At 37.0% G+C, this 25,474-nt stretch overlaps 1 long non-coding RNA gene across 1 annotated transcript in view; it reads right to left on the bottom strand.

Annotated features, from left to right (window-relative positions):
* Positions 1–5,863, bottom strand: part of LOC135201550 (uncharacterized) — a 31,374-nt gene extending 25,511 nt beyond the window's left edge. Inside the window, exon 1 of the long non-coding RNA XR_010311549.1 lies at positions 5,639–5,863. This is a non-coding gene — a long non-coding RNA (uncharacterized LOC135201550). The remainder of the gene's footprint in view (positions 1–5,638) is intronic.
* Between the last annotated feature and the right edge of the window lie 19,611 nt (positions 5,864–25,474).

The following is a 25,474-nucleotide window of genomic DNA, read 5'->3' as shown; positions in this document are numbered from 1 at the left end:
CAGGCTAAGGAGGAGACTACTTTGTTGAAATACAACTGACCAACTCACCACTCCCGCGTTCGTAACCAAACACATGCTAATACCTCCGTTTAATCGTTTAGAAACATCTGAATACATCAAATGCACGCAGCTCTCTTACCTATGTACATCTTCACACACACGCACACACACACACACACACACAACTAACCTGGCTGTATGTCGAGAGGATGTGTGGACCATCCGTCTCAAGAACATAGTCCATTGCTTCAGCATTATACGCATTCAGTAACAACTGAGAAATACTTTGCACCACAAATGTACCTTAGCCTTGCGCTTCGATCTCTGAAACCCTGCATCGATGCGCTGATGTCATTCGTACGGTATTTGCAACAGTGACGGCAAAAGGAGAATAAATATACATGTGTAACATGGCTTATTGTAATCGATATATGTTTTTATGTATCAACATAGCGTATGCAAACTAGTGAGCGAATCCACACTCTCAAGTTTAAATCTTTCGAATCTGTACCTCATCCTTATTGTTTATTCCCCAATTTTTTGGGGGGCGGGAGGGACCACTCTAGCCCATACCAATTACGCACCCCTACCTTCCCTCGATTTATCTTTCCCCTTCGTCTGGTCAAGGCCCCTGTAATTTTGGGGACGTAATGATCACCGGATCCGGTGTTGGTGCATAAAGAAAGTGCGTCGTTGATATACGCCACTGCTTCGGAAGGGAATTAGGAGATTTTAATGCCGTTGAAATAATGATCTGCTTCCTGTTTTATTTCGGTGATTTTAAGGCTTTGTTTTGATTGCCCTGATATCAAGTAACTACAATAGCGATTTGAATATTAATAACCACAACACCCTAGTTCTTTTTTGGTAACGCAAAGCACCTTTATAATATGCGATTTTTTGTGGTCTGTATCATATATATATATATATATATATATATATATATTATATATATATATATATATATATATATATATATATATATAAACAATAACGCTCTTGTAAGTATATATTGTCACTTTTTCAGTACGCAAAACTCTGTTAAAAGCCAGCAAATCACACGGAGGCTGAGAAAAAAAAAACTCGCATCCAGCTATCTATACATTCCAGGAATTTATATATCCCTTTTCAAAACTTTCTATTTTTCACCCTTTCTTTTCCTACTGATCTCCTTTTTTACACTATTCACTGCTATGTCTACATTCTAATCAGTAACCTTATTTCTAGGATACTAAGAACAGAGAATAACCACACTCCACCTACTATGACAATCGTTGTAAGATCGAAACTGAAGCCAGGGATTCGTTCACAAATCTTGGACAAGACCTCGGACGAACTTCCAGAGTTCCTCTCGTACGGGCTGCCGAAGGAGCAATAGCCCGATACTGTCTGGTAGGTACAGTGCCAGCAACTAAATCTTCCAGCAATACTCCCCCGGGTAGGAGGAGAGATTTCCTTGAGACGGAGTTCTCATTGTTCTGATCAACCTCGGCGATAGTTATTATTTCATTGCATTATGACCCGTCCACCCGGCCCCTCCCCCCCTCAACATCCCTTCTCAGTTGCCCACTTTTACAATCCGCCTGTATCCAGTTTGTACTCGGCCCTCTGGGAACGGCCGAAGGGGCCATTGCGGTTTGAGCTTGATTTGGCTACTCATTCTTTGTCGGGACCTCGGCGAGAAAGGGAAAGTACTCATATATGTTTTTTTTCTCTCTCTGTCTTTCTCTATTGTCTTATGTGGGAAATCGAAGTTACCCAAAAGGTGTAACCGGTAATGTTCTATTAGTGTTTTCTCTTTTCATATTCTTGCGTTGCACTCATGTTGCATACTCCGGTGGGTTATGGTGAGAAACAGGAGGTAATTAGAGGTTCCATAATTGACAGTTCTCTTTCTCTTCAGTGCGTTGCACACTTCCACGGTACTAAGTGAAGTGGGTGAAAAATGGAAGTTACTGAAAGGTTTTTTAATTGGCCGTTCTCTCTCTCTCTCTCTCTCTCTCTCTCTCTCTCTCTCTCTCTCTCTCTCTCTCTCTCGTGTTGTGGTAGAGCAAGAAACGGAAGATACTTCAAGGGTACATAAGTGACAATCATTATACATATCTTCTTTTCTTTTTCGCAATTTCTGGCACTGCTTTCCCATTGTAACTATGTTACGCAAAGTAAGTATAACCGGCCATTGTCTTCTTTTCAGTTTAGTTACCAATTCATCCTTTTTGATAATTCAGTTCATGTAAACCGCCCGTTCTTTTCTTTTTCTATTCTCTCAAGATTCACTGATCGATATAATGTTCTCTGGCCTTACGACAACAAAGGTCATTGAAACCGATTCGACTTATTGAGAATGACGAACTTTTTTATTAAACCATTATGGAAACGATGATAAGATTCAATATAAAATATATATATCTCGATTGCCTACCAGTTTCTGATAAGAATCTAAAAATGCCACTGGTATCGTATTCAACTTATCCTCGAAAACTTTGGTTAGAATGTACCGTCCATTCTCGTCTCTGGCCTCTGACAGAAGGCTGTTCCTAGGGTCCCTTAGACTGAGGCATTTAATTAGCAAATGTTCGACATTCAAAGGGACCAAACAATCATCATTCCGTTTGGCACCTAGCTCCAGTAAAGATAAAGAAAATCGTGGGCAATTAACTGTATTTTTTTTTTCCTTTAAGTGAGTGAGACCGCACTCAGTCACGTTTACATGGCCCACGGAGTTCTGCCTAATTTCCCACCTGTTAACTCATCTGTAATTGGGTACCGGCGTCTGTTAGGATCGAGAGAATAGGGTAAGGCTAACAATTTCATCCATAAAGACTTGCTGAGGAACCAAAAGACTATACCCTTCTGGAGCCACCTCATCAAAGGAAAAGGCGCACGGTGACACACACTAATATATATATATATATATATATATATATATATATATATATATATATATATATATAGTGTGTGTGTGTGTGTGTGTGTATGTGTATATATATGTGTGATGTGTGTGTGTGTATGTGTGTGAGTGTGTGTGTTTGATTTGATTTTAAGTTATGAAAAGGTAAAAACGTGATGAGTCTACGAACAAAGTTACAGTCAAAAGTAAGAGTGCTACAATGAGATGCTAAGTACATTCTTTTTATCACCAAGACAAGGTAATAAAAGTTTTCTGTGAAACGTATAATGCTGCATGAAACTCTCGATGTGCTGCAGATATAAAACTCTCAACCACGACGGGGCAGCACTCAGTTGCACCCCAGATGCAGTCAAGTGGAGATGCGTCAGCGGCTGGCGCAGTTTATGGTTTAGACAAAAAAAAGTGCGGACGGACAGACAAATAGTCATTTCAATAGTATGGTTTTACAGAAAACTAAAAATTAGTTGGATAAGAAGCTGGAGCGTACTTTATAAAAAAAAAAAAATTGGATTATACCCCCAGCAGGCAATTTAGTTTACAGTAACTGTCTGTTATGTCAAGAAAGATGACGGCATTTATTGATGGCCCATAGTAAATGAAGATCAGTATGGCAATAAAAAAAATGTAGCTCGTTTAAAACAGCTATGTTGCAGGTATGAAAAATTGGCGTCACATTCGCTGTTTGAGCAAATGATCCTCTTGCTTTCAGCTTAATCCCCAGTCGTCCTCGCTAGGCTGGCCTTGCAACACTGGCACCAGTATTGCCATCCAAATGGTAGCCAAGTACATTATTCGATATTCTCTACACCGTCGATTAGGACGGTAGTTGAAGGGTATGGGCTTTGTAATAGACTGAACTAGCAAATGTCTAAACGAGTGAATGATTAAATGCAGTTATGATAGATGAAGCAAAATGAATACAAAACACTAGAGCCACGTCTGTAAATCCCGGAAGGGATCTTACAAGAATGCTGCATAGATTAAATTCCTCGTCGGCATTCAAGGGGGCCAGAACGATGTGGCTCCTGCAATTAGTGAAATGAATGATGGCGCAGGCTTGGGGAGGGGCAAAGAAACGCTGAAGTACTGGATGTGAGGAGACGAATTAGTGGATAGCTTAGAGACAGAAAGGTTTGCTTTCTCTTAGAAGAGAAAGCTATTGGGCATCATGAGCAAGAATTGAGAGAAAAAGTAATAGAGAATTGGAGAATTAAGTAACTGCCATAATTTTTACCCCTCTAGCTAACTTTCTTTTTTTGCAAAAATAATTCTAATGCTAGTCAGGCAATATAGTCCAGTCCTATCTCTTGTTAAAATGTAATTGGAATTCTGAGCATTTGCTAACTCTCCTGACAAAAGATTCGCGCAGTTTAATTTTGTTCCTTCAGTGCAATCGATTTCTGTACGCATCGTTCCATATATTTTTGCTTATAAATTCGTGTATCTTTCTAACCTAGATAACGAGTTATCATCTCACGTGCTACTCATGCAATAAATACTATTAATGTTATTCTTTATTCAAAATTTTGTAGTAACAAGTTTCCATTTCCTTGACTTTGACATCAATGGAATGGTAACGTAACTTTTTTCCGCCTTCCTGTCTGTACATGTTAAGGTGCAAGGTGCCGCATGAATCTTTGTTCCAACTTTTGTACTTCTACCTAGTTTGGATAAAAAAAAATGAATACATGTTAATGACTTAACCAGAGAAAGTGGAGTACCATCTGATACATTTTAAGTTTATGCAAGCGCACCCGATACTGTTCGATAGAAACGTTGTTAATGAATAATATAGTATATATTGATAATGAAAAATATAATTTGATATATTGCGATATTATAACGCTGACCTAAGAGAGTTTTCCATAAATTGTTACCTACCAGCAACGCAAGACACACACACACACACACACACACACACACACACACACACACACACACACATATATATATATATATATATATATATATATATATATATATATATGTATGTGTATGTGTGTGTGTGTGTGTGTGTGTGTATAAAAGCTCACCCAAACAATGTTCGACAGGTCCCGTCATGCATCATCAACGCAACATTGACCATTCACTGCCAAGGTTAAGTTTATTTACTATGAGTAGTTTCGGGAAGAAGAAGACAAAGAAGAAGAGTCCAGCAATACATGATTTTTCCCACGTTAGCTCGATGTATGTTCAGTTTAGCCCGACTGATGTTGCTGGATAAGAATAAAGCTATTTTTACGAGATAAATATTTGAAGTAAACAATATTAATTGACACAACTTGGAGAAGTAAATGATGCTAATTAGTTCTGCAGAGCGATCAAGATTATGAAGGAAGAAATAGAGCATGCTGAAATCATATATTTTTGAGTTTCTGGTGCACTTCAGTGATTCACTGAGCAGAATCACCCTTGAATTGAGGAAATTGACACCTCCATTGTAATTGTGTGTCTGCTAATACATCAGTTACGCCAACGTGAAACTTTATTCAATGTAAATTTGGTTTAACTATGAAATTTACATTTTTAATTAAACAAAACAATAGAAAGATTAAACGTAAAAAGAAGTGTAAGAATTAACATAAAAATCATTTACGAATTGCTACGTAGCGGGGAACACTAAAGTCTAGCCATGCTTCACATTTTTTGAAAATTAAAAACTCAACTTGCTCAATTAACAAGCGCACTGAAAACCAAAGATACACTTTGAGCCTACGCGATTATTACCTTTAAATGAGGAAAATAGTCTTGTTACACAATCAAAGACACTAAGTTGCGCCTCATAGACTTCTGTCCTTGATTATCACGAAGAACGTTGCTGAAGATCCTCGCTTGGTGCTGCTGGGCGCTTAGGAGACGCGGCGTAGTGGTGCGTGTTGCTAAGACAGCGGTCTGACTGGCACTGAGCTGCATTAGCTGTTACAGGCACTTATATAGGCTCATCAATAGCCACGTGCTCTCTCTCTCTCTCTCTCTCTCTCTCTCTCTCTCTCTCTTGGCATGGTAGTAGTTAGGTGAGGGACGGCTTACGGTTACTTATTTTGCATATTAGAATATGTAATCATTACTATGTAAAGGAACTCGGTTATGGCAACACGACCTCTTTTCATTAGCATGAAAATGATTATAGCATTGGGAAAGACAATAACTGAGATAGCAAACTTATTAATATTAATTATGATAACAAGTCAAAGCAATTTATGAACAAATGCTTTATTTACTTCATACAAAATGTCATATCGATTACGACAAAGTACCCTGATAATGAATAATTTTAACTAGATTTAGATGTAACTTGTTTGCCAACTTAGGTTTCATGATATGTTGACTGGCCTTTCTAAAATTGTCCATTTGGTCTCTAGAAATAACAATTATATGAATCAGCCAGTGACAAGGACGGAACTGTCTATTGCAAGCAACCTTCAATTCAGTAATTCTTTGAGAGTCTTTTTAATCTTCGAGGGCCCCTTAGACTTCGACCGTAAGAATAAATGAGTGAAATTCACGCCGTTTTTCAACCCTGCGAAAGAAAAGAGAGCGAAGTCATAATGAAAGGGATATAATGTTCAAAACGAAGCCATTATACTCTTGACATCAGGAGTAATTGGAAGGAGACTACGCTTAACATTCCTTGGAGAAAGGCGTTTAATTCCCCCCCAGACGGAGAGCTTTCCTAGATCGTTACCCCCAGCAAAGTTATCTAGGACTAATAGTTCTTTTTGGTTAATTATCTCTATGATGTTTACAGTCTTTTATTTATGTTTTTTAAGGTCATCCCCAACGGGCTTGCACTAAACACGCCCAAAGATGGATACATACCGGATTAAAAGCTTAAGGGGCCACTATTTAGGAAAGATCGGGAGTTCGGAATGCAGTGATGACCACAATGAATAATGACTGGTGTAGGAGTGATTAGCATGCCAACCCAAAAAGTGGGAGGGAGACTTTTTCTTTTGCCCTAGAGGACCCTCTTTCATATTTTTAATGTAAGGAAATCGTCACGGTAATACCGGAGCTTTATTTTTGTACGGAATACCCCAGGCGAGTAGTTTCACCAATTTTCTCTGAGATCTCCAGAAAATTAGCCCACTGGATTTACTTTCCCGAGAGTTCGAACGAACCTGTAGTGGCTAAGCAACCTAAATATCATTAGTAGGATTTGAAATTATATGAATAAAACACAAACACACATATATATAATATATATATATATATATATATATATATATATATATATATATATATATATATATATGCAAATTGCAGTCAAGGGCAGGAATACTCCAGGGACTCACACTCCTTTTATTGCCTCCTACGTTTCGTGATTCATAATCACATCATTAGGGAATTCTATGGAAAATATAATAAACTAAAAGTACTGAACGGTTAAAACTGAATTATGTTAAAATATTAATCATTAGAAATCTACATAGGCAGTTAAGAATTATACCCACTAAAGCGCACTTAGATACATACACACAATGCACAAAATTGCGACACACATGGCTACGCAAAAGCACATTAAAAGTCTTAAATTTCCTTTCTAATTAGTTTCATGTTGGACTCAAGTTTTATTTCTTTACTTATGGTAAATGTTCATTTCGGACTCTTGTATCGAAGAGGAAACTGGTTCTTCCGTATGTTCGCCAAATAGACATTTGAAATTTTCATTTCTGTGTCACTTCAGGTGCTCTCTCCCTCCATTACGGGCTGCTCTGTGAGCAAGAGCCCGTGCTGACACAAGGTCAGCTTAATCAAAAACAACAACAACTCTCTCTCTCTCTCTCTCTCTCTCTCTCTCTCTCTCTCTCTCTCTCTCTCTCTCTCAGACATATATTAACGGAGAAAGTTTGCCAGGAAATGATTATGATGCAAATGTTGTCAAAAGAGCGAATTTCTCCAGGTAAAAACACTTCCCGTCGTAGGAAATAATATGTCAACTTTTTGTTGTAAGTAATTTATCTTACTGTCTGGTTTCTCTTCACTGGAAAAGAGAAATAATCAAGTTTCTGCTTCCTTTAGGGTATCGCGACTTCTGCTTGCATGATATTTTCAAATTAAGAATATATTTTTTTTTCAATTTTTCACTGTTCTTATTCATATCATACGCAGGTGCCTTTTATTAACGAATTAATGCTGACTTATAATGATCTTATGCAAGTTATTTATTTGTTTTAGTTTGTCCAGCGGCTGTCAATGGTAACCCATCCCTCCCATGAACGTCTCTTTGCAATAGCCAGACGAGTTCTTAACTCCTCAATTTACTAACTTTTTTTTTTTTTGTGGGGGGGTGGGGGGCCGGATGGGGGAGATTGCTTACATCCGAGAGGGAAATAAGTTTATACCTTTCACCTTCCAAGGAAGGTTTCGAACAAACACATGTTATGAGGAAGCGCTTGCGCACTAAGCATTACTTATAAAGTTACTCTAGATTAAAAACTAAATTGCATTTTGACAGGATCACGGGAATCCCAGTTTTAATGTAAACAGAATCACCATTTGACAAACTTAAAAAAAAAACTGATTATTCACTGAGGGAAATATATTTATTTATTCGAGGTTTCTTTATCACCCATCATTTGAAATTCGAACCCTCCCATCTGTACTGGCAACTTGCCTTGAGTTCCCGATCTTTGGTTTTAGTTTTCCGTTCTTTAAAAACAAAAGAATAATTAGATTTTGCTGATCGTTAGGAAAATGTGGTTTTAGAAACTTCGATTGCTGTAAAAGTTATGCTCTGACATGTTGGCTCCAAGGGCTTTCGTGTAAGATTTAAGTTCCGTTTCTTTAACGTAAGTCATTTTCAAGTTTGCCTCTTACGATTTAGCATGTTTTTACAGAGTTCTCTCTCTCTCTCTCTCTCCCTCACACACACACACACACACAGAAATGACAGATTCCCATTCTGACTGTGTTTTTTTTTTTATTGCTATTTATCAGTGTCAGGAATATTACTTTATGTTAAGCAGTACTCAGGATTAACCACAAAGTCATTATGGATTAATGACTAAAATGCATTTTAAGAGGATGGTAAAATTACAGCATTCGTGGGAACAGGGTCATTTTCTAGCCTGAAGTAAATTTTGCAGCCCCGCCCCAACCCCACCAAAAAAGTGATATTAGCGTCGTTACGTTTCATTGACCACATAGTTAATCACTGGGAACAAGTGACTCTCTCTCTCTCTCTCTCTCTCTCTCTCTCTCTCTCTCTCTCTCTCTCTCTCTCTCTCTCTCTACTGAATTATCTGAATCTGCATGTTGTGACTTTTCAAAGTCTCTCTCTCTCTCTCTCTCTCTCTCTCTCTCTCTCTCTCTCTCTCTCTCTCTCTCTCTCCAGAAAAACTACAAAACCACGTAAGGCACCCAAAGGATGGAAACTAGATAATGTGGCCCCACTTTACAAAAAAGGTCCATGAGAAGAGCCAGGAAATTATAGACCAATCTGTCTAAAGTCGGTCCCTTTTAAGATCTTTGAGTCCATAATAGCAGATCAAATTGTGGATCACATTGACAGAAACAACCTGTTGTTAAACAGTCAACACGGCTTCAGACAAAACAGATCCTGACTATCAAACCTCTTAGAGTTTTTCCATAACATGCTAGGTATCGACGACAGTAGTAGAGCAATAGATATACACTACTCAGATTTCCAAAAGACCTTTGACAAACTTCCACACAAGAAACTAATGACAAAAGTTAAAGCTTTAGGAATTGTAGGAGAAACAGCATACTGGATCGAAGACTGGCTAGCTAATAGAAAACCATGAGTCGTAATAAATGGTGAAGACTCCGAATGGGCAGATGTGACAAGAGGAGTTCCTCAGGGTTCTGTCCTTGGCCCCATCTTGTTTTTTTAATTTATATTAATGACATTGCTGTAGGATTAACTAGTAGGATAGCCAAGTATGCAGACGACACCAAACTAGGTGTAAATGCAGCAGACAGTAAAAAGTTGAAGAAATGATCTAAAGAAAATAGGAGTGGTCAAAGATATAGCAAATGCCTTTTAATGTGGATAAGTGTAAAGTGTTACAAATAGGGACAAACAACCCTCATGCAAACTACGTACATGCTCCTTGGGAATGACATAAATAGTGTAGAACAAGAAAAGGACCTTGGAGTTATTATTACCAAGGACTTAAAATCCACAAAACAGTGCATAACAGTCAGACCGCATCTTGAATAGGCAGTACAGTTTTGATCACCATCACTAAGAAGGACATAAATAGATTAGAAGGGGTACAAGTAAGAGCCAACTAACTAACAGAACCATTCAAAATACTGAAAGGCATAACAAAAGTAGACAGTAACCTATTTACGTTAAACGAAAACCAGGCAAGAAATAAAGGACGGAAACTAGAACTGAAGAGATACAACACATCCCACTGCGGGAGCTTCTTTATATACAAGATATGTGACACATGGAATAAACTGCCAACAGAAGTTGTAAACAGCAACAGTGTGGAGGAGTTTAAAAGTAAGCTAGACAAAATCATTAGGACACTGTGAATGAATAGTAAAACCTGCTCCTAGAGATAAGTGAGCGCACGATGTCGCCTCGGATAGACTAACAAGTCTTTGAGGCACCCTAATCCTTGTAACCCTCTCTCTCTCTCTCTCTCTACTGAATTTTCTTCAATTTAATTCGCTTCCCTTTTCCCTTGCCTCCTATCCCACTTCTCTCTCTCTCTCTCTCTCTCTCTCTCTCTCTCTCTCTCTCTCTCTCTCTCTCAGAAATATGTAAGGAAATTTGCTAAGAAATTATGTGCCGAAGAGCACCAAAATGGAATGAAGTTCTCCTTGTAAAAAAGAGGAAAAAGAAAAAAACACTTCCTCTTCATAGTAGAGGTAACAATTTGTTTCCAGGTGCGTCATATATTTCAATATCTGGTTCACCTTCACCCAGAACAGTAGCGTGATTAAGATTTTTATTTCCATAAAAGTTCCATGACTATAGTTGTGGTTGGGTATTCGTAAAAAAAACGACGCTGGTTCCATTCGTTGTCTTTTCCAGTCTCTCGGATTGAATACGTTTGTCTTTAATCAGTCGACCAGTACTTTATGAGTATCTTATCCGGAGTATCTTTCGAATAGTGGATAGAATGAATGAATTTGCACGTATGCAGTCATGCGCACATGTGTATGCATTTGTGTTGCTATAAAATCAGCGCTTTAGCATGACCCAAATAGATGAGGAAATAGGAACTACCTTAGGCACTTGGTTTATTACAGTAGAAGGAAAAGAAACATAAAACTATGAAAAATTGAGTACTTAAAATTTTTTAATATGCTGTCATGACACTGAAATGTTTTCACAAGAGAAATTCGTCAGTAGCACTTATGAATAGAGAGAGAGAGAGAGAGAGAAGAGAGAGAGAGAGAGAGAGAGAGAGAGAGAGATCATACTGGTTGTGGTCTAAGCTTTTATAATCCGTAATTGTTTAAGTGAAACTGTTTCAAGCTTTTAAGTAGTTTTAACTCATAAAAACCCTTGAAAAAAAAGTGGCTATTAAAATGACAATTTTCCTTGACGCCGAAGGCTTAACTTGAGAATGCTTTTCTCGTTGTTACCTTCAACGAAATGAGAAGCTTATACCCTCACCCTTTTTTCTACAAGAGATCTAGAAAGAGTGGACAGATCTGGATGATTTGATCTTTTTATGGATGGCTTAAGTGCAATTAACGAAATGATAGGTTTTAAAAAGAGCTCATTAGAATTATTAGTAACTAAGATAGGTATGGATAATGATCGCATAAAACTGATTTGGAAATTTATTCTTATTCAGGACTGACCTGGGAATTGATTCTTGCTTAGGGTTGCTCTGGAAATTGATTCCTGTTTAGGATTGATCCGGGAATGGATTCTTGTTTAGGATTGATCTAGAAAGTTATTCCTATTTAGGACTGACCTGGTAATTGATTCCTGTTTAGGATTGATCTGGAATTGATTCTTGCTTAGGATTGATATAGAAACTGATTCCAGTTTACGATTGATCTAGGAATTGATTCTTGTTTACGATTTATCTGGGAACTGATTCTTGTTTAGGATTGATCTAGAAACTGATTCCTGTTTATGATTGATCTAGAAATTTATTCCTGTTTAGGATTGATCTGGGATTTGATTCTTGTTTAGGATTGATCTGGAAACTGATTCCTGTTTAGGATTGATCTGGGAATTGATCCCTGTTTAGGATTGATCTGGGAATTGATTCTTGTTTAAGATTGAGCATGAAACTAATTCTTGTTTAAGAATGATTGGAAAACTGATTCTTGTTTAAGATGGTTTCGGAATTGATTCCGTTTGAAGTCTGAGGCGGAGATTAGCTACTGTCAAGGTGGACCTGGTTCTCCTATAGATTTATGATTTAAGTTTTTCCTACCTGAAAAGTTCAAACCTTACGCACTTTTAAAACAATGTTGAATAGTTATACCTTTATCAGCGGGGGTGACCTAAATTGGCTTACTTGTGGACGGATCTCTTGGTATAAATACCACCTTTTCTGTAAACTTTTCTCATTCATATACCTGAAGAGAGAGACAGCAGTCTCTGAAATATAGTACTTTTCTCTCTACATTTTGGTGTTTTTATGGGCTCCTTTTATTAGATGGAATTCTGTTGTTATAGAACATTTTTACCAGTCATTATATATATATATATATATATATATATATATATATATATATTATATATATATAAACATATTTTCATAAATAATTCATCTTTTTAAAGGAGCTCCCTTGGAAATTTATTCCTACGCCTTATAATTATATCTGATTAGGAACATATTCGCATGAAACCTTTCGAATAATAGATATCAGCAACTGCAGTTTTATTGAAACTCTACCTTGGCATTCCACAGTGAATCACACCGTCTGCCACAAACCCGTAAAAAAATAAATAAATAAAAATAAGAAACTGGTTTTGGCTGAATTGTTAGTCCAGTGCTTGGACAAAATTCGTTTCCATTAGGTAACTTTCACACAGGCGATATTTTGGTACCGTACGTGGTAACTTTGGAAAGTAGTGTGAGGTCATACTGCATGCTCAGGCACAGCAATGAGCACGCGCTTTGGAGGAGGAAGAGAAGAGGAGAGAGGAAGAGTTTGAGAGATTCGAGAGAGAGAGAGAGAGAGAGAGAGAGAGTCATTAAATGCAAAAAGGGCATTATTAAGTGGCTTTAGTAAACAGGCAAGAAACTGTAAAACACACGCGCGTGCGCACACACAGACACACACACACACGCGCGCACACATACTTCCACATACAGAATTCTTTAAGTAACTAACTCAGAATGAAAAACTCAAAACAAAATCTTTTACGTTTGCAATACATAACAATGCTCATGTGCTAGTAAGCTTTGATCGGTGTTTTTTTCATTCTCTCATAATTTTACCTAAAAATGCATCACATTTGTAGATTTAAAGGATTTGTTTGAATTAAAATGTTAATTCTGATTTTCAACTGTTATTATTATTATTATTATTATTATTATTATTATTATTATTATTATTATTATTATTATTGACGAATCAAGTTTACGAGAGCTTGCTGTCACAGGAGCTAATATAGATACCATAAACGTAATGAATATTATTAGTCTATTGCTTTGTATTATCATTGTTATTACGTATATATACTAGTATTTCATGTCTATAAATTTCCAAATTTCAGAAGTTATGTTGCTCAATATAATTTAATCCCAGAGAGAGAGAGAGAGAGAGAGAGAGAGAGAGAGAGAGAGAGAGAGAGAGAGAGAGAGAGAGAGCGTATTTCCGCAGCATGACGTCGTTAACTAAACTGGAAGCCACTTACCTTATGTTAAGTGTCACGGCTAATGTTATTTTCGTTACTTTGAAATTATGACCATTATTTATTTCAACTTCATCATCCTTTGTTATTTTTATCATTGCCACGGAAGTGGTTTTTATCATTATTTTCTTGCCGTTATTGTGGTTATTGTATGTGTCACCAAAGTTGGGATTATTATTATTATTATTATTTTTATTTTTTTTTATTTTTTATTTTTTTGCTCTATCACAGTCCTCCAATTCGACTGGGAGGTATTTATAGTGTGGGGTTCCGGGTTGCATCCTGCCTCCTTAGGAGTCCATCACTTTTTTTACTATGTGCGCCGTTTCTAGGATCACACTCTTCTGCATGAGTCCTGGAGCTACTTCAGCGTCTAGTTTTTCTAGATTCCTTTTCAGGGATCTTGGGATCGTGCCTAGTGCTCCTATGATTATGGGTACGATTTCCACTGGCATATCCCATATCCTTATTTCTATTTTCAGATCTTGATACTTATCCATTTTTTCCCTCTCTTTCTCTTCAACTCTGGTGTCCCATGGTATTGCGACATCAATGAGTGATACTTTCTTCTTGACTTTGTCAATCAACGTCACGTCTGGTCTGTTTCCTTGTATCACCCTATCCGTTCTGATACCATAGTCCCAGAGGATCTTTGCCTGATCGTTTTCTATCACTCCCTCAGGTTGGTGCTCGTACCACTTATTACTGCAAGGTAGCTGATGTTTCTTGCACAGGCTCCAGTGGAGGGCTTTTTGCCACTGAATCATGCCTCTTTTTGTACTGGTTCTGTGCAAGTGCCGGGCATTCGCTTGCTATGTGGTTTATGGTTTCATTTTTCGTATTGCACTTCCTACATATGGGAGAGATGTTATTTCCGTCTATCGTTCTTTGAACATATCTGGTACTTAGGGCCTGATCTTGTACCGCTGTTATCATTCCTTCAGTTTCCTTCTTTAGCTCTCCCCTCTGTAGCCATTGCCATGTGTCATCGCTGGCTAGTTCTTTAGTCTGTCTCATGTATTGTCCGTGCATTGGTTTGTTGTGCCAGTCCTCTGTTCTGTCTGTCATTCTCCTGTCTCTGTATATTTCTGGGTCTTCGTCTACTTTTATTAGTCCTTCTTCCCATGCACTCTTTAGCCACTCGTCTTCACTGGTTTTCAGATATTGGCCCAGTGCTCTGTTCTCGATGTTGACGCAGTCCTCTATACTTAGTAGTCCTCTCCCTCCTTCCTTTCGTGTTATGTATAGTCTGTCCGTATTTGCTCTTGGGTGTAGTGCTTTGTGTATTGTCATATGTTTCCTGGTTTTCTGATCTATGCTGCGGAGTTCTGCCTTCGTCCATTCCACTATTCCTGCGCTGTATCTGATTACTGGCACTGCCCATGTGTTTATGGCTTTTATCATATTTCCGGCGTTGAGTTTTGACTCTTGAGTATCGCCTTGAGTCTCTGCATATATTCTTTCCTGATCGTGTCGTTCATCTCTTGGTGTTTTATATCCCCTCCTTCCATTATTCCCAGGTATTTGTATCCTGTCTCATCTATGTGTTTGATGTTGCTCCACCTGTAGCTTTTATCCCTTCAGTTCTCGTTACTTCGCCTTTTTTGTATGTTGACTAAGGCGCATTTTTCTATTCCAAACTCCATCCTGATGTCCCCAGATACAATCCTTACAGTCTGGATTAGGGTATCTATTTCCTTGATGCTCTTACCATACAGCTTGATGTCGTCCATGAACATCAGATGGTTGATTCTGTTGCCTCTTTTCTTGAGTTGGTACCCGGCATCCATCTTCTGTAGTACTTTTGTCATGGGAATCATGGCTACTACGAAGAGTAGTGGGGACAGTGAGTCGCCCTGGAAGATCCCCCTCCTGATATTAACCTCTGCTAGTCTTATTCCAGAGCTTGTAAGTATTGTATTCCAGTTGCGCATTGTATTTTTGAGGAAGCTGATGGTGTTTTCAGGCATTCTATTAGCCATGTGTGTGGTATCATGTCGAAGGCTTTCTTATAGTCTATCCATGCCATGCTTAGGTTGGTTTTCCTTCTCCTACTGTTCTTCATTACCATTTTGTCTATCAGGAGCTGGTCTTTTGTGCCCCTACACTTCCTTCTGCAGCCTTTATTATTATTATTATTATTATTATTATTATTATTATTATTATTATTGGCATCTTTACCTGAGATTGCAATGAATTATCAAAATCTTTGACTACGGAAGCTTTATATGTTAAAAGGGACTAGAATGATGACCAGAATGCACTCTTGGAAAGAACAAAAATGATATAGTCATCGAAAATAAGGTCCTTGAGTATCTTGCTTTGTGTCCATGACAATCTAGAACATGCGGCATCACACTCAAAAGTCTCTGTGACTCCATACTTGATTGTCGCTCCATGTAAGAAGCTTATACACTACGATGTTTTTTAGACGTGATTTGTAGAATGCCTGCGCAATTTCAGTAATTACGATAATGGGAGGTATCGATGTTCCAGGTAGCAACAGCAACGCAGTAGTTTCCGTAGTAGTTTTTGCTCATAATAATAATAATAATAATAACATCTTCCCTCATCCAAAGTCTTTTTTATTTATTTTTTTTATCAAGGGAATGTTTAATACACAATGTTTACAGAGACTGAATTAGAAGCGCCTGTAAAAGGGTTGTAGATGTTAGGAATTAAATTTAACTATACGCAAATGTAACTAAAAGCATAGCACTTGTAAAATTCACACAAGAGAGACTGCTCTTCTTGAGTTACGCACAAGCTGGACAAACTGCGTAGTATGACATCAAAGTCAGTTTCTAAGGGAGGCATTTCGGCGTATTAACCCCCTTAATGACGTCATGCCTCGTTAACCATGTGCGCCATCTTTCGGAACGAGATCATTTAAAGACTACGACCCTACTGTTCCCCTGTTTGTACGTCCATCTCTCCTTCTTTTCGTCTTTCCAACTGTCTTGTCTGTCACTGTGTCCGCTACGCAAACTTTGTCACCACGACTAGTCTTTCACGGTTCAAGATATTTTAGTTGAACCTCATAAAAAAAAGAAGACAATCACTCATGCATTTGCACGAAAAAATATCATCCTTTCGTTCTACTTGTCAATCCGTCAGTGCGCACATACCTTTCTGTATCATTATTAAGTAAAGACTTCCTCACAAAGTGAAATAATGGGTACGAATTCCACTCCCTCACAAAGTGAAATCATGGGTACAAATTCCACAGATGCTTCACGCACCTTTAACTTTAGCCATCACTGCTGAACCGCAAGAGGCAGGACTTTTTATTAAGAGTATGCATACTCCACTGACGAGACCTCCCCAGACGACAGCGTGGTCAGTGACTTTGTGACCTTGGGCGTGACCTTTGCACAAAAAATAGCTGTCATCAGGGCCGTTCGCGTCCGACAAACGCATTGTTGTGACTCGGTGCTCTGGTTAAGCTACCTAATAATAATAATAGCGCCTCTGGACGTAAGATAACTATTCCGCCTCAGCAGCACTTTCGGAATACCTGTTGTGAATGACATAAGTCACTTTCCTCTTTTATCCAGAGCCGTCTGAAATTTATATTTTATTATAGAAATCGTTGCAAATGAAATATTCGTTCAGTCTGTTGGTATCAAGGTCTATAGACCTCGATTGGTTTAAACATTGCGAGGGTAGACTACGAATAACTCTAGGGTGATTGCACTCCAGTTTTTTTCACACTAAATATTTGAAAAAATATACTGTATCAACAACATCTGTACCTTGTGTAATAACGTTATCATTTACAGCACCTTTGTCGATTCTGCGTACTCATCATTTTCTAATAATTTCCTTTCAATATTGACTAAGTAGCGCTCATATATTAGTCTAAACCACTTGCCTCGAAAAGCAAATGTCTGATAATCTTAGTGAAGTTCGTTACATCAACGGATATATTTAATTTTAGCTTCTTGAGAGCTGCAAGTTTGTCATATCCTGAGCTTGGAAAAGGATTTTCGAAGTTAACTGCAAATACACCCCATTTTCCGCAGTAGGTTTTGGGAATTTATTGGTGCCACTGTAACTAACTAAGAGACCACAGAATACACTAAATGATCAATGAATACAGTCCACCAAAGTACGAGACTCATCACTGTTCAGTATATTTAGTTTATCATCAGAAGGAATCAATTTGTTTTCCGATTCTGGTCCAGTTTAGATGTCATTATGAATTAGAGCTCTGCGAATTTCTTGTGGGTTAATCGACCCATTCTCTCACTGCTTTGGCCTCTCATACCTTATTGGGACCCATTTTTGTTTTCTCCATGAGCCTAAGTTCTGTTGCTAGTTTGTGTAAGAGCCAATTTTTGGCCTGAGATTGCAAGACTTATGCCTGTACCCGAACGAAGATGGATTTCTTCAGCGGTAACCAGTCCAAGTACTGACTAAATCCATTATTGCTTAATTTCATCTGTCGACAGTTATTCAACTTTACCTTTTTCAAGACCAACGTTCAGCTAGCGTCTTGAAAAATATCAACAGAGGTTTAACCAGTGTTTTGCACTGTATCAACATAGGTTTAACCAGCGTCTTGCAAAGTGACAACAGAGGTTTAATTGCGACATAATGTTATTAAGCACAAAACCGCCAGATGAAATCGCGCCATTGGTTATTAGCGAGGCCGTCCCAAGGCCTCCACCATTACCTCCCTTGAAACAATAACAAAGAAAGAAGCCGGTATGATAAACAAAGAATGGCAAAGTCTAACAGAAGGGAGAAAAAATAAAATGCCGTAAGCCTTCAATGCGAAAGCAGTTAAATGCAACGGGTGCACTGGATATTGCTGACAGCAAGGTTTGTCATTTACGACGATTACTGCTTTTTACGACTTCGATGGATGGAAGTAGTCGGGGTATATAGTACTTTCGAAATCAACTTTTATTTCCTCGCGCTAATCATGCATTTCACTTCGCGAAATGACAGCGTCGGCCCTGAAACGATTATTTAGGAGACTGGAAAGCTCGCAATTTGCGTAAATTAAGGTTTAAAAAAAAGAGAAAAAAAAAAGAAAAAACAGAAAGTGCGTAATGGATTTCCCTCTGGGACAGTATACCTGCGTCGGCAGAGTTTAATGGCGGGCGATATTTCGCTTACTCTAAAACTGCGTACGTAAATGTTTCGGGTCAAGGAGGCGCAATTATGGCCGCCGAGTAAATTACTCGTGAAGTCTACGTATTTCTCGTTTTTATTTCGCTCATTTCTCTAGTGGTTTCTCGAGCTTCGTTGTAAATCGTTGCCCCACACGCCACGAGGTCTTTCAATAGATTTCGATAGCGCTTGTTTATTTACAGGTTTGATATCATGATGTTTCTCGATTCCTCTTAATATGATATATATAATAATATATATATATATATAATTTATATATATATATATTTATATATTAGGATATATATATATATATATATATATATATATATCTATATCTATATATATATATATATATATATATATATATGTATATTTATACATGTAGTCCATAAAGTCCCAGTACCCATTAAGAGTATTTATTACCCAAAATGGTACTGGGACTTCATGGACACCGTATAATATATATATATATATATTTATATATATATATGTGTGTGTGTGTGTATGTATATATATATATATATATATATATATATATATATATATATATATATATATATTATATATATATATATATATGGCTTTCAGCTATAATTGTTCTTATACGAATACTTATTTTATATCAGTGATTATCAACATTCTGACTCCCAAGTTCGTTATGTCTTCATTAGATTATCGCAAAATGAATAATTGCAGCTGTGACCACATTCTTCTAATAATACTGATCTTGTAACGTAAAGTTCAACGTTTCGATAAGATTTTTTCACTCCTTTCTAATCCTTTGCCGCGAAACAAAAACTATTATCTTCATGAAGAATTTGAAGTGTTCCAGATTCTGGCGTAAGGTAAAGTGCGTCATAACCCAATTCGGTCTTAGAGAAAAAAAAACGTTTTCTTCTGCTTCTTCTCCCTCTTAATGTTCTTGTTCGTCTTCCTCCTCCTCCTCCTCCCCCTCCTCCTCCTCTTCCTCCTCTTCTTCTTCTGCATGGGTGAACTTGCCGGGCTAAGGAACGTTTTATTTTTTTTCTTTTACTTCGAAGGATCGCGGGCTCGCTTGTCCAGCGCAAATATTTGGAGAACCTTGAAACCTGCTGATGCCAAATTCAGCATGCGAGATTTTTTTTCATATTTTATCGTTATTACTAACAGGGCATTGCTTTGAGATTCTGATATCCTTAGAATGACTTTAACCCCCAAAACTATTTCATTCCTAATCTTCTAAATTATTTTATTCTTATTAAGGTAAAACTCTCATAGATTGAAATTTTTGTCTACCGAAAACATTCTGGCAATTTTAAAGAGGCAGCATTTCTGTGGCCTAACATTTCAACCACAGGTATTCGCGAACGTTAACAGTCAATCACTACGTCGCAAAAACAACTAATTAAATTGTCCGAAATACCTAGCAAATCTATTTTTATCTGCCGTTTCTTGGTGGACACTTTTTTTTCTTTTGTGACCTTGGACAAGAACTGCTTGTTTACTCTTTTTTGTTCAAAGCTCTAATTGCAGCGCATTCCGAAGAAGCGGATGTTTGTTTAGAGGTTCAAGACGTATTAAGAGCCATTCTCTATTTGCATGTTTCATTCACTGACGTTTCAGATAATAGCTTACGTAATTGCTTCATAAATGTTGAACGCTTTTAATTGTCATCCTGCCATTTATTCCAGTATTCCTATCTTACAATCCATCAGGTAATATCCTGTTTATTTTGTTAGTGAACGCTTATGATTCTCGTCCTTATTTTTTCGACACGTGTCAATCTCTAAGCGTATGATGAGTACGTACTCTCTTCACGCAGGATCCGCGCGCCGATCTTAGATCGTGCTCAAGTTCCGTACGGGGGGTGTACTGTAGTTCAGGGTTACGTTGCACCCTGTGAACTGAAGGTTGTGCTACGCTCAAGGCCATTTTGGGGAGGTTCCAGCGTAACCTTCAGACAGAGCTCGCTATTTAATAACAAGTGTACCCCAGCCACAGGAGACCCTCATTATCTACCGTGTTTTATTTATGGAGTTATGAGACGTGCCTGTCGTAGCGTTTACTTTGTTGCGTTTTTCACGAACGTTTCGTCGCGTATTGCGTAGAGCGTAAAATAGATTCCTTAACTTTCTGTATTAGAAAAGTAAAATGTATAAAGCACACATACACACCCGAAAAGGATAGGAAATTGCATGGTCAAGATTTTTTTGTTTTTTCGTTTCTCTCGTCTCTTTTCTTTATTTTCATGTGTCCTTTTCTGTCGTTTATATTTATCGTTTTCCAATGCGGTTTTAATACATTGTTACTATCTATCTTTAAGATGGACTTATTATTATGACATTTGATTTGAAGTTTGTCTCACAGTAAGTGGCACATGTTAAGTACAAGTTATTGTTATTTCGGCTTGTCAGTTTGTAGCAATTTCATCTTGGACACTTGAATGTCTATTTACTCTTTTGCAATCTGATGTTTTAATCCATCTTGTTATGTAAGTGCAATTCGTAATCACAACCTATTTTACATGAAGTTGTTAGTTACTCTGGTTGCAAGACCAGGATATAATCCATTTTTTGCTGCGTAGCGCTTGAATTGTTCTGATGCGAGACATAGTTATAAACCCATTTTCCTATGTCGGTCATCGATTACTTTAATGCAAGGCGCTGTTATCATCCATTTCGTTGCAAGATCAAGATGTTAGATGATGATGGCGACTCTGCTCAATTCGCAGACTAACCAAGTAGAGTGTATTGGAGATCAAATTCTAAATTATACAAAAATTATTAGTTATACCTAACTCTAAGAACATCAGCATTGAATACAAACTCTTTTTTAGAAGAATTTGAAATATAGGTCTCTTATAAATTATTTAGATCACTGAGATTCTGTTATTTTTAAGACACTGATGCCTATTGTAAGGTATAAACACGGTCGAGCTCTGCTTGGTAAACTTTGCCTCTTTGCAGGCTAAGCCTGTCGTATGCATTTATGCTGCTGTCCGAACGACGCTAGTTGGATAGTTAGAGCCTGGTAGTGACTACGCTGTCCTCTGACGTCATTTTTTTTACTATTTACTGCTATTCACGTTAAGTGAAAATGGTTGTATTTTAGTTAATTACATTATACCGAGGCGTACACATATCTGTGTATAAAGATATTGTCACTTTGTTGTGATATTTTATTCTTGGTTATTTTATTATTCTAGTTTTTGTGATGTATAAAAACTGCATTATCCATTTAGTTTGTTTTCCTCCTCCCCGGTGGTTTGTCTGTTTGGTAATTGCCACTAATGACCATTCTGTCTTTTCATATATTTGTGAGTGAGTGGTGCTGTCACCGTGGTTGTGTCGCAGATTTTTTCGACAGTTGATCTCTTGAGCATTATTACTCCTGGTGACTGCTGGATTTGCTACGTAACGACTGCTTGGATATACTGTTATTCTTGAAGGATTACCCTCGGTTCAGTAAATGTCGAGGGGCTCTCGCTTAGCCTAGGTATAAGTGACTAATCTTATTGGAATATTCAGGCGATCTTTGGCTCTGATTTGATTTGGACGTCCCGAGTTTTCTGGAGGATCATCCTCGAGGACGTAGGATCGCTGATGTGTGGATCCTGTGGAGTGTCATAAATATTTATATACGTACATATATCACTTTGCCACCTCACTTTTATCCCTGGACGTAGAGGCATATAATTATGTATTTATAAAGATCACGGTACAACTCCCGTGTTACGGAGGACAGAAATATATATATAATTAAGGAGATCACGGCCACAGCTCCAGTGTTTCGGAGTAGGGAAACCACCGTTAGGTTCATTTAGTTTGTAATTGATAGGTTGTTCTTACTTTCCGAATACCTTCTCCTATCTGAACCCTCTTCTCCTTTTGGATGTATCTTTGCTTTGCTATCTTAATTGGGTAAGTGTGTTGTTTTATAAATATTTCAGGTTGATTAGTTTTCATTAATATATATATTCCGAGGCTCAGGAATAAATTCTGTTTTGATATTTTGTATGAAATTTAAGTGTTTTTGTGGTGTTTCGTTTTACCCCATGAATTAATTTTTGCCCACTTTATACTATTTGAGAGCTATTCCACTGATTGTGGACTTAGCTTGTGGTTGTGAACAGAGTTAGGTAAGAAAGGAATTTAATTTTTAGTAACGGCGGAGAAGGACCGTTAAAATATGTATTAGATAAAAAAAGTAGAACAAATCCGGTTTAGTAGGATCTATACAGTTTAATCAAAAGAAACTAAGCAACAAATAACCTAAAGACATTAATCTTCAACGAAGTTTATATGAATATCATGAGTAACGTAAACGAAGTAGTAAGCAACACAAATATTTTAAGGAAATGCACTAAATGAATATGAAACATACAAAAAACATGTTTGTAAAAAGGTATTTACAAGAAAAACAAACTGACAAAGATAATCATTTACAAGACATTAAGGCTTTATGCAAGCCAAGATTCATCTTGGTAATTAGAGAACCCTCTCTCCTGAATCCTTTGAGATTGTGGTCCATAAAGATATAAATTATATTTCTACACTGGACAATTTTAATTTAAAACTTTTATTTAATCGGTCAGTTTATAAGATTACCCTTAATTACAAGTAATTATTTATATGCAATGTATATACATACATACACACATATATATATTATATATATATATATATATATATATATATATATATATATATATATATATATATAATCTTAGTCCAGTTATTTATTGAACTTATGGATGGTTTTTAGACAAAACAACTATGAGTATACTTATTACTTATAACAAAAATAGTATGAAATTTTACTGATAAGTTGTAAAGAACCTTAAGGAGTCTTTTTGTCACCTGATTGGTCAGATGTTAGTAAGTTTTCTCCATAATAGACTAGACTGACAGATTTCCGCAGCATTACAATAAAGGATGTAAATATATTTTGTTTTAAAAGTTCCCATAAGTCATATTTACCTGACGTATTTATTATAAAGGGTAAAATAACGGGAAACTCTTGTTTATTTTCCTTTATTTATTTATTTGTGAAGGTTCTACATAAGATTGAGGTTTACGGGAACTTCTCTGTAGGTGACGTCTTTATCTGTTTAGCAAAAATAATTCCGTCAGTGAACAGCCCTGCTGCAGGCAAAGTCTCGATAATTCGATAAACATTAGGAAAGCCCTATACGAAGCTTTGCTCGCCGTTTCTTCGTTTCTAACGTCACACTGAGCAAAGTTTGCGAGCAAAGCTCGACCGTGTGGACAGGGCCTAAGAATATCTTTCAACACAAGGCTGCCTAAATTGAAAATCAGAGTATTATGGATATTTATAATGGCACTTCAGTCATGCTTTTCAGAAGACTGGCTATAAACCCCAATATTGTTCATCAGGCTATAAAATTCAAACAGGATCACATGACAATTATCTCTTCCACTTTAGCCATTTGGTAATTTATCGAAGATTGAAGTATACTGATACTCCTAATTACTACCTCTTGTTTAGTAAAAAGTCAGTGACACCATAAAATCACTCGTAAATAAATCGTTTATATTGTTCCGCAAATGCACAATAGAAAACCTCTTGATATCAGGCACCAACTAAAGAATATTGAAGTTTATTGTTAAGAATATTAAGACATTTAGACTTTTAAATGAGAGATATACAATAGATATAGGTTAAAAAAAATACTCCCGTAAGAATCTCTAATTTAACAGGAATGACTGCATTCCAGTTTTGTATAGTTGAATAACTCAACACTACGTTTTAAGGTAAGAATCACTGGCCGATACGCGCCGTCTGATTAGAATGAACTTAATATAAGTTTACCGTCAAAATCTGAAATGTTTACGTACCAACAATGCACGAAGAAGCTAATGATTTTCTCATAGCACTCGTCTGACTGCATAAAGGTGTATAGACACTGGACAAACTCTTTCGACCATCCCCGTTACTAGAAGTATTGTGTGTACTAATTTTTATAAAAGCCTTAATAATAATTTAGTGTAACAAGTTTTGAAATATGTTCCTGGTATAAAAAAAAACCGATTTGTAAAAGCTACTGGAAACTGTGAAATACACAGACACGACACCTATTAGTAAATTTGTGCGTCTATCTTGAATTTTGTAGTATATAATTGATGAAGTCTCAATGTTGACAACAAATTTGTTCTGGGTTCTTACGCTTTTGAATAGCCAGTGAAATATCACAACTACAAGGAAAATATTAGATTTAATAAACAAAATTCTTACTATAAAGAGAAAATATGGCAGTTTCAGTGACCAAATTCGAGTACAGTATTACAGAGCTGAATGCAAACAAAACCATCAGAAAAAAATGAATGAATTATATTTAAAATTAGGTGTTCCCTTAAGGTCTTTAGTTCATGAAAACAAATGTTTCAATATAAAATTTGAAAGACGATTGCTTAAATCTGTGTTGTAATATTGTTTCTCATACAATGCTGGAACTCGAACTACGTCATCCCTCAAAAGGTGGTCGACGAACTGCACTTCCGTTCCGAACTTCCGCCATTTTGTTAGTGACCATGTAATTGGTTGGCCGTCTTATTTATTAAGAATTTGGTTGGAAGGACGGAAATCTTTGCCTCTATATCTTCATAATTAATCAGCATTGTAGGTATTAC

The sequence above is a fragment of the Macrobrachium nipponense genome, chromosome 28 (assembly GCF_015104395.2).
Source record: "Macrobrachium nipponense isolate FS-2020 chromosome 28, ASM1510439v2, whole genome shotgun sequence".
Lineage (NCBI taxonomy): Eukaryota > Metazoa > Arthropoda > Malacostraca > Decapoda > Palaemonidae > Macrobrachium > Macrobrachium nipponense.
This window is presented reverse-complemented; position numbering and strand designations above follow the sequence as displayed.